Genomic DNA, 7,624 nt, shown 5'->3' with positions numbered 1-7,624 from the left:
ATATATACAAAGATATTAATAAATGCACCATTTATTATGATGAAAATTGAAAATAAACTTAATGTCTAAGAATTGGGGAGAGATTAAGGAAAACCCTTAGATGAAAATTTTATAATCATTAAAATGTTTATCAAATATTTGAATTATTGTGGGGCAATAACTAATTAATTGTTAATTATTAGAACTATGTTAAAATAGATACACATAAAAAAAAGATTCTGGGAATAAACATGCCAGAGAGTTATCAGTGAATGTGTTTGGGCCATGTGACTACAGGTAATTTTATTCTGTTGTTTTTCTATCCATTTATATTTTTCAAATGATCTCTCAAGGGCTTGTATTACTATTCTAATTTTTTTTTTTAAAGCGTGCTTTTAGAAGTTGGGACAAATAAAGAATCTATTTTCATCCTAAACCTCTTACGTTACAAACGTTTGTTTCTCCAGAGTGGTCACTGACCCGCACACTGATATAGGACCCAGAAAAAAGCAGGAAATCAGCACCTATGGAACTCTTTGAGGAGACAATGGAGTTGGCAAAGGTAAATGGCCTGCTTCCCCCCTGGTAGACTAGATGACAAGCAGGAACCAAGAAATTGGTTACAGCTACAGAAAATAGACCTGGAAGTTAACAGAGAAAAAGAATACTGAAAAATGAGGTGCTTCTTCTAAAACAATATTACTGATATGGGTTGAATGTTTCATCTAAAACTCACGTTGAAACTTAATCCCCAATGTAACAGTATTAAAAGGTGGGGCCTTAACAGGTAATTGGGTCATGAGGGCTGTGCCCTTATGAATGGATTAATTTGTTCTTGGATTAATGGATTAATGGATTAATGGATTATCATGTGAGTGGGTCTGTTATAAAGGCCAGTTTGGCTTTGTGTGTAACCCCTTTGCCGTGCAATGTCCTGTGCCGCCTTGGGACTCTGCAGAGTGCTCCCACTGGCAAGAAGGCCCTCGCCAGATGTGACCCCTTGACCTGGGACTTCCCAGCCTCCAGAAATGTAAGAAATAAATTTTTTTTTATTACCAGGTCTCAAGTATTGAGTTATAGCAATAGAAAACAGACTGAGACAATTAATATTTGAAGGGCATTTCACAGTTGATGAAACGCTTTACCAACATGATCTTATGCTATCTTTTCAATCACTCTGTTATGGAAGTATAATTATTTTGATTTTATATATCATGAAGCTGAGGATTAGAGAAGTTAAGTAATTTTCCCAAGGTTACAAAGATTAGGGTCTTATCTCAGGTTTACTGATTCTAAATTCCAGGTCCTTCTCTTCAATGGTCTTACATAAAGTCCTACGTGTGTGCGAGACGCTACCCATGTGCAAGACTCACTGCCAGATACTATAGAGGAACAAGTATAGCAGAAGCATAGTTTTGTTTTCTCCATAAGCTTATGGTCTATAAAAGGAACAGGATATGGAAAAGCTGCCTAAGAGTTCAAGGTCATATATAAATGTTAAGTCAGTAGCATGGATAAAAATGCAATAAAAGCTGAGAAGAAGAAAGATTAGCTGTGAGCACAGGTGGTTGTGAAATGATGATCTGGTTATCAGAAAAGAATTAAGGAAGGAAAGAAAGTGGGGAGCAGAGGAGGGTGAATCAAAAAGCCGAAGTGACACCAAACACACTTTGGTTTTCTTCTATGATCTGCACAGAAATTCACTCATCTTGCTTCTCATATAGGCTATCACTACGTAGTTTTTGGTTTTTGTTTTTGTGACTCATCATCGTGAGCTAGAGTTATTGTATACTTTTTGCCTTCATTATCTGAGATGATGCATTTCCTCCATCCACAAATTTGTTCACCTAGCCACATCTTTTGTGGGCCTATGATGAACCAAACACTGGCACTGGCATGGCACTGAGTATACAAAGAGTAACAAGACACTGCCCGTTACACTGAAAGAACCTACGCTCCAGAGGGAAAGATCCAGATGTAGGAATGTTCCTGGAACAAAGAAATGATGAATGCCTGAGGTGATGGAGACTCCAATTACCCTGCTTTGATTATTACACATTGTATGCCTGTATCGAAACATTACATGTACCCCATAAATATATACAATTATTATCTACTCATAATAATTAAAAATAAAGAAATTTAAAAATAGTAATAAAGGCAAAAAATGCTCACACTTATTTGTGTAATGATAGAGAAAGAAACTCAGCAATTCATGGCATAAAGGAGGAGAACCTACCCTGAACAGATGGAGACATGGTATGAGGAGGGTCTCGTGAAGCATAAATTGAAATTACCAGGCAGAGGGAGAAGGAGAAGTTCCAAGCAGAGGAGGCCACACGGCCAGAGTTAAGGAAGCTAGGAAAGGCTGGTGAGTTGGGAATTATTAGAAATTTCGTACGTTTAGAGATCATGGTGCAAGGCAAAGGGGAGATACAGTCAGGTAGACTGGATATAACAAGTGAAGATAGGTCTTGTAAGGCATTTTAAGGAACTTAAATTTTAATCCTGTAGACAATGGGGTAGCACCAGAGAGTTTAAAGCAGGGGCATTGTATGACATAATTAGAGACATAATTGCTATAACATACTATATGTTACTAAGTACACCCAAAATATTTTGTCAGATTTTATGGAAAAATCCTTTTCATTTAAAAAAAATACATAATATAAACCTCATGAAGTTTATGTAAATTCCTTTGTCAAAGCCTAAATTTTATTACCTCATTAATAGAAAATTAATATTTAGGAGAACATGATTAAATATCCTCAACATGACGGGTGATTCCAATTTTCCTCTAATAAGATTTGGGGCTTGCTCATGTCACAGGAGGACTGACTACAACCCCAGTAGTCGTCTCACCGTGCTGCAGTGCAGAAACTCCCAGGCAGGGAGGTGGGACTGATGTAAGACTTCTCTTGTGAGTTTCCATTCTTTCAGAGATTTCAGTAGTGCACAGCCTGCTGTCTAGTTTCATGTTTGTACTACGTGGGAGGGCTAGTCCAGTACCCATTACAGCATATTAGTTAAAACGGAGAGAATTTAGGATTTTTATAGTGAATGGAGTTCACCCTTCATGGAAACAGACTCATGACATCTGTAAGTTAGAAACTTGTGGAGTTTAATTCCACATAGGACTTATCTACAGGACATATCTGAGAGTCCATCGCTGTTGGTGCAACTTGACTTTAAGAAGAAATTCTATAGGTTCTTGAAGAATTCTAGAAGAATTTGAGTTCATTTTACACATTCTGAACATTTCACAATTCTCTCTACAGTTTTTCTAGGCTTGTTTCTCACTTTTTGTCTTCTTTATTCTCTTTTCCTCCTTCTTATATTCCTTTTCTTCTTTTTTTTTTTATTTAATAAATACTTGTGTAGGGTATAGTATTGGCCTGGCATCATTTTAAATGCTTCATATATATTAGTTCACTTGTAGAGTTTAATGGATGAAGTAAAAAAAAAACCCCAAAACAGAATAGTAGTTGCAAAGGAATTATTCCTTTCTAAATTTATTTTCCTTCTATAAAATAAATTATTTGTCTTGCTTTCCTCCCCTGCCCCTTTTTAATACTATTTGAAAATAGTGAGAGAATCTCCAGTAACTTTTTTTTGAGAAATGTAGAATGATTATGAGTAACTGGTTTTTTGTTTTTTGTGGGTTTTTTTGGTGAAATCTGAGGCAATTAACTGCCTTTTATGCTTTACCGTGTCCTACAGAGACTTGGAAAAATTCTTCCCATCCCTTATTTTGGCTAATTTTGGTAAAGGAGGAAGCTGTCAAATTTTTTTGTTTGAAAAAACTTCCAAATTAGATCTGGTGAGCTAAGTTATAGCTTAAGTAATAGTTAGCTTAGGAAAAAAAATTTTTTTTGAATATAGGACTAATTTAACTATTTTTATAAGAGTCTGCCTGGATTTATTTATATTTTAGACTTTTTGGCACTGGAATTACAGTCAAAATGTCACAGATGAAGTGTGAAAATATTACTTTAAATGTCCAATCTCGTCTAAAAAGTAGAGCAAGTTGAAGGAAAACCAAACCAAATCAAAACCTTGCCACTATTCTCTCTTATGTGCACAGTTAAAACACCCAATGTGTGCATGTTTTTATCAGGACAATACTCTCTTCAGGGAATCTGGCACTTTAGTTCCTTCCCAAAGGCCACAGTGTTGGAAAATCATTTTACTTACAGCAGCAAGGACACTGAAATGTAAGAGGACATTCCAGCCCTGACGGTGGCCTTTACAGTGCAGACGTCTCCAAATGGTCGTCCCAAATGTAGGTTATTACTACAAATATCAAGCTGCATTCCTGGTTCGTGCATATTGCTGCGAGACCTTCATAAATCAGTTAATGGGCATATCTCAGCCCAGATGAAATGTAAAATCTCTTATATGAGACCCACTTTGGAGGTGGCCTCCTTCTTTCCTGAACTGAAATTTGTATTTGCCTGCCAAAGCTAATATGCCTATTTGAGAGCCAGAGAAGGCCCTCACAGGGGAGGGAGGGGTCGTTGTTCACATACAAATGCCACATTAGGGCCTATGCTCATACTTTTACCACTGCTTGGCACACTCCTACACCTCGCTCCTCATAGCTCACTATTCATCCTCAGGTCTCTATTGAAAGGCCACCTCCTCATAGGTCCCCCTTGCCCCAGGTAAACAGATCCTCCAGATATATTCTCTAATAATCCCATGTTCTCATCCTACAAAGCACTTATCACATTATGCAAATATGTCATTTGAGTTTGTTTATCTATTTATTGCTTGTCTCTTCCACTAGACTATATGCACTATGAGGCAAGGGACTATTTCTGATTTGACAAACCACAGCAAGCACAGTTTCTATTAATAGTATAGATCCTGTCCCATAGTGGCCATTCAGTAAATATTTGCTCACTGAATGAATGAACCACATTTTTTTCTACCTGCACTCCTATAGGGGACTATAGCAGCCACATGGAGAGAGCATCAGCAGCCAGACAGAGGAGAAGGCACATTCATCTTATCCAAAACTATGTAGAAGATTCACAACAGTACCCTATGACAAGGGTCACATATATGCGGGGCAAATGGTGAAAAGCAAGGTTGTTTTCTGCAACCGACTAAAGAAGCAGAACCTCACATAGGCCACATTTTTACCAAGATACCTTGTACAAACCTAGGGGAAAGGGCAGGGCTTTTATAGCTTATTTTACAAATTGAGGTTTTTAAAAATTTATTGGTGTTAATATCTTCTTTCTGTAGTTAGAATGATGAACGTAACTAGCACAAGGAGAAGTAATACCAAAGAAAATTAGTTTATTGGGATAAGAGCTTCCAGAGCTAGGGCACAGAGGAAAGTATTTTGACACCATTTCTCAGCCAAGTGGGAAAATATTTGTCTGAGTAAGTAGGCTGAGTGAAAATTGAGTATTCAACTAAAAGTAGTGTATTAAACAAAAATATCATGCCATCTTTCCAGTGTAGCAAAGAACTTTGGAACTATTAATAATATGCCCACCTTTCATTCTAATCCAGGGATGGCAAAGAAATTTTATCTGATGGGCTAAGTGCGGTCCATTGGCAATGCCTGCCAGAGTGCTGGACTGTGAGAAGTTCTAAAGCTGAATTTCAGCTCAAGGAGGAAATGAGGCAGGCCCAGTTATTGATGACTACTGGACAGAGAGCAGAGAATTAGAATATTAATAGCACATTGTTGCCATTACCAGTAAAACTAAACAAAAGTACTTCTAATAATAGGGATTTTGAATTAGACTGTAGATGGTGGTAATACGAGGGCCAACCTGAGGGAAGTAACATTGTGCAGGCAGAGTCTAGTGTTAACATTAACATCAAATTTAAAGAAGTACCATTTCTCCCATCCCTAAAGGAACTGGCTTCATTCAAGGTCCAGGGCCTTCAGAATGCTTTCTTTTCTCACTCTTCTTGGAGCTGCCTTTCAACTGTGTGAACCTCATCCCCCACCTAGACCAACTAGCCTATTTTAGGTCTTCTGCAAACTCTCAGTATAACTATACATGGAGCATTACTGTTCTGGGCCTCAGATAAAGTGGTCAAAAGAGAATATTGACTCAGATAACCCATACAGTCTCATCCTCAAATTTTAAATCCTTTGATCACGGGGCTGTCATATCTCTAAGATGGATTTAAGAAATGTGGGAATCTTTCTAGTTTTTTTCCTCAAGAAACCAGAACAACTCCAAAATCTAATTTTAACAGAAGCTGAGTCACAAGGAGGCTGCTGCTTTTCATAACACTTGGTGGAATAAAACCTTCCTATGTCTAGCAAGACATTTAGACATCTGGATAAAAGCAACTTGAACATCCCCAAATAGATAAAAATTAAAAATGTCTTCTCCATAATATGTTATAGTCAAATTGCTAAAAACTTGGGAAGGGAATTCATCACTACTAGACCAGCCCTATAAGAAATGCTTATGAAAGTCCTATCCCCAGAAGCAAAAGAACAATAATTACCATCACAAAAACACACAAAAGTATAAATACCACAGGTAAAATAAACACACAAAAAAGGAAGATAAAAGACCTAAATGTTACCACTATAGAATAGCACCAAACTACAATGATAAACAACAAGGGAGAAAGAAGGGAACAAAACAACCAGAAATCAATTAATAAAATAACAGAAGTACTCACATATCAATAATAACTTTGAATATAAATAGATTAAACTTTCCACTTAAACTATATGAAAATACCTTTTATGATAAAAGAACAACACCCAACTATATGCTCCCTCCAAGAAACTCATCTCATCTGTAAAGACCCACATAAGCTGAAAGTGAAAGGATGGAAAAAGATATTCCATGCAAACAGAAACCAAAGGCAAACAGAACTAGGTATACTTATATCAGAAAAACAGACTTCAAGTCAAAAGCTATGAAAAGAGACAAAGGACGTTGTTTAATAATACAAAGATTACTTAGAAAGAGAATATAACAACAATAAATTTATATACCCCCAGCACCAGAGCCCCCAGATATTTAAAGCAAATATTTTATCTGAAGAGAAAAATGCATTCAAATACAATAATAGCTGAGGACTTCAATATTCCATTCTCAGCATTAGACAGATCATCTAAACAGAATATCAACAAAAAATTATTGTATTTAAACTGCACATTAGAACAAATAGACCTAACAAACATTTACAGAACATTGCATCCAACAGCTGCAGAATCCACATTCTTCTCATCAGCACAAGGAACATTCTCCAAGATAGACCATATGTTAGGACAGAAAACAAGTTTCAACAAATTTTAAAAATTCAAAATCATATTAAGTTTCTTCTCAGACAACAATGGAATAAAACTAGAAATCAATACCAAGAGAAACTTGGGAAACTATACAACTACATAAAAATTAAACAACATGCTTCTGAATGACCATGAGGTCAAGGAATAAATTAAGGAGGAGGTAAAAAATTCTTGAAACAAATAAAAACCAAAACATACCAAAACTTGTGGGATACAGCAAAAGTAGTGCTGGAAGAAAGTTATTAGCAACAAATGCCTACATCAAAAAGGTAGAAAAATTTCAAATAAACAGTTTATTGATGGAACTAGAAAGCAAAAACAAAACAAACCCAAAATTAGTAGAAGAAGAGGAATAATTTA

The sequence above is a fragment of the Propithecus coquereli genome, unplaced genomic scaffold (assembly GCF_000956105.1).
Source record: "Propithecus coquereli isolate 6110/MARCELLA unplaced genomic scaffold, Pcoq_1.0 Scaffold91, whole genome shotgun sequence".
Lineage (NCBI taxonomy): Eukaryota > Metazoa > Chordata > Mammalia > Primates > Indriidae > Propithecus > Propithecus coquereli.
This window is presented reverse-complemented; position numbering follows the sequence as displayed.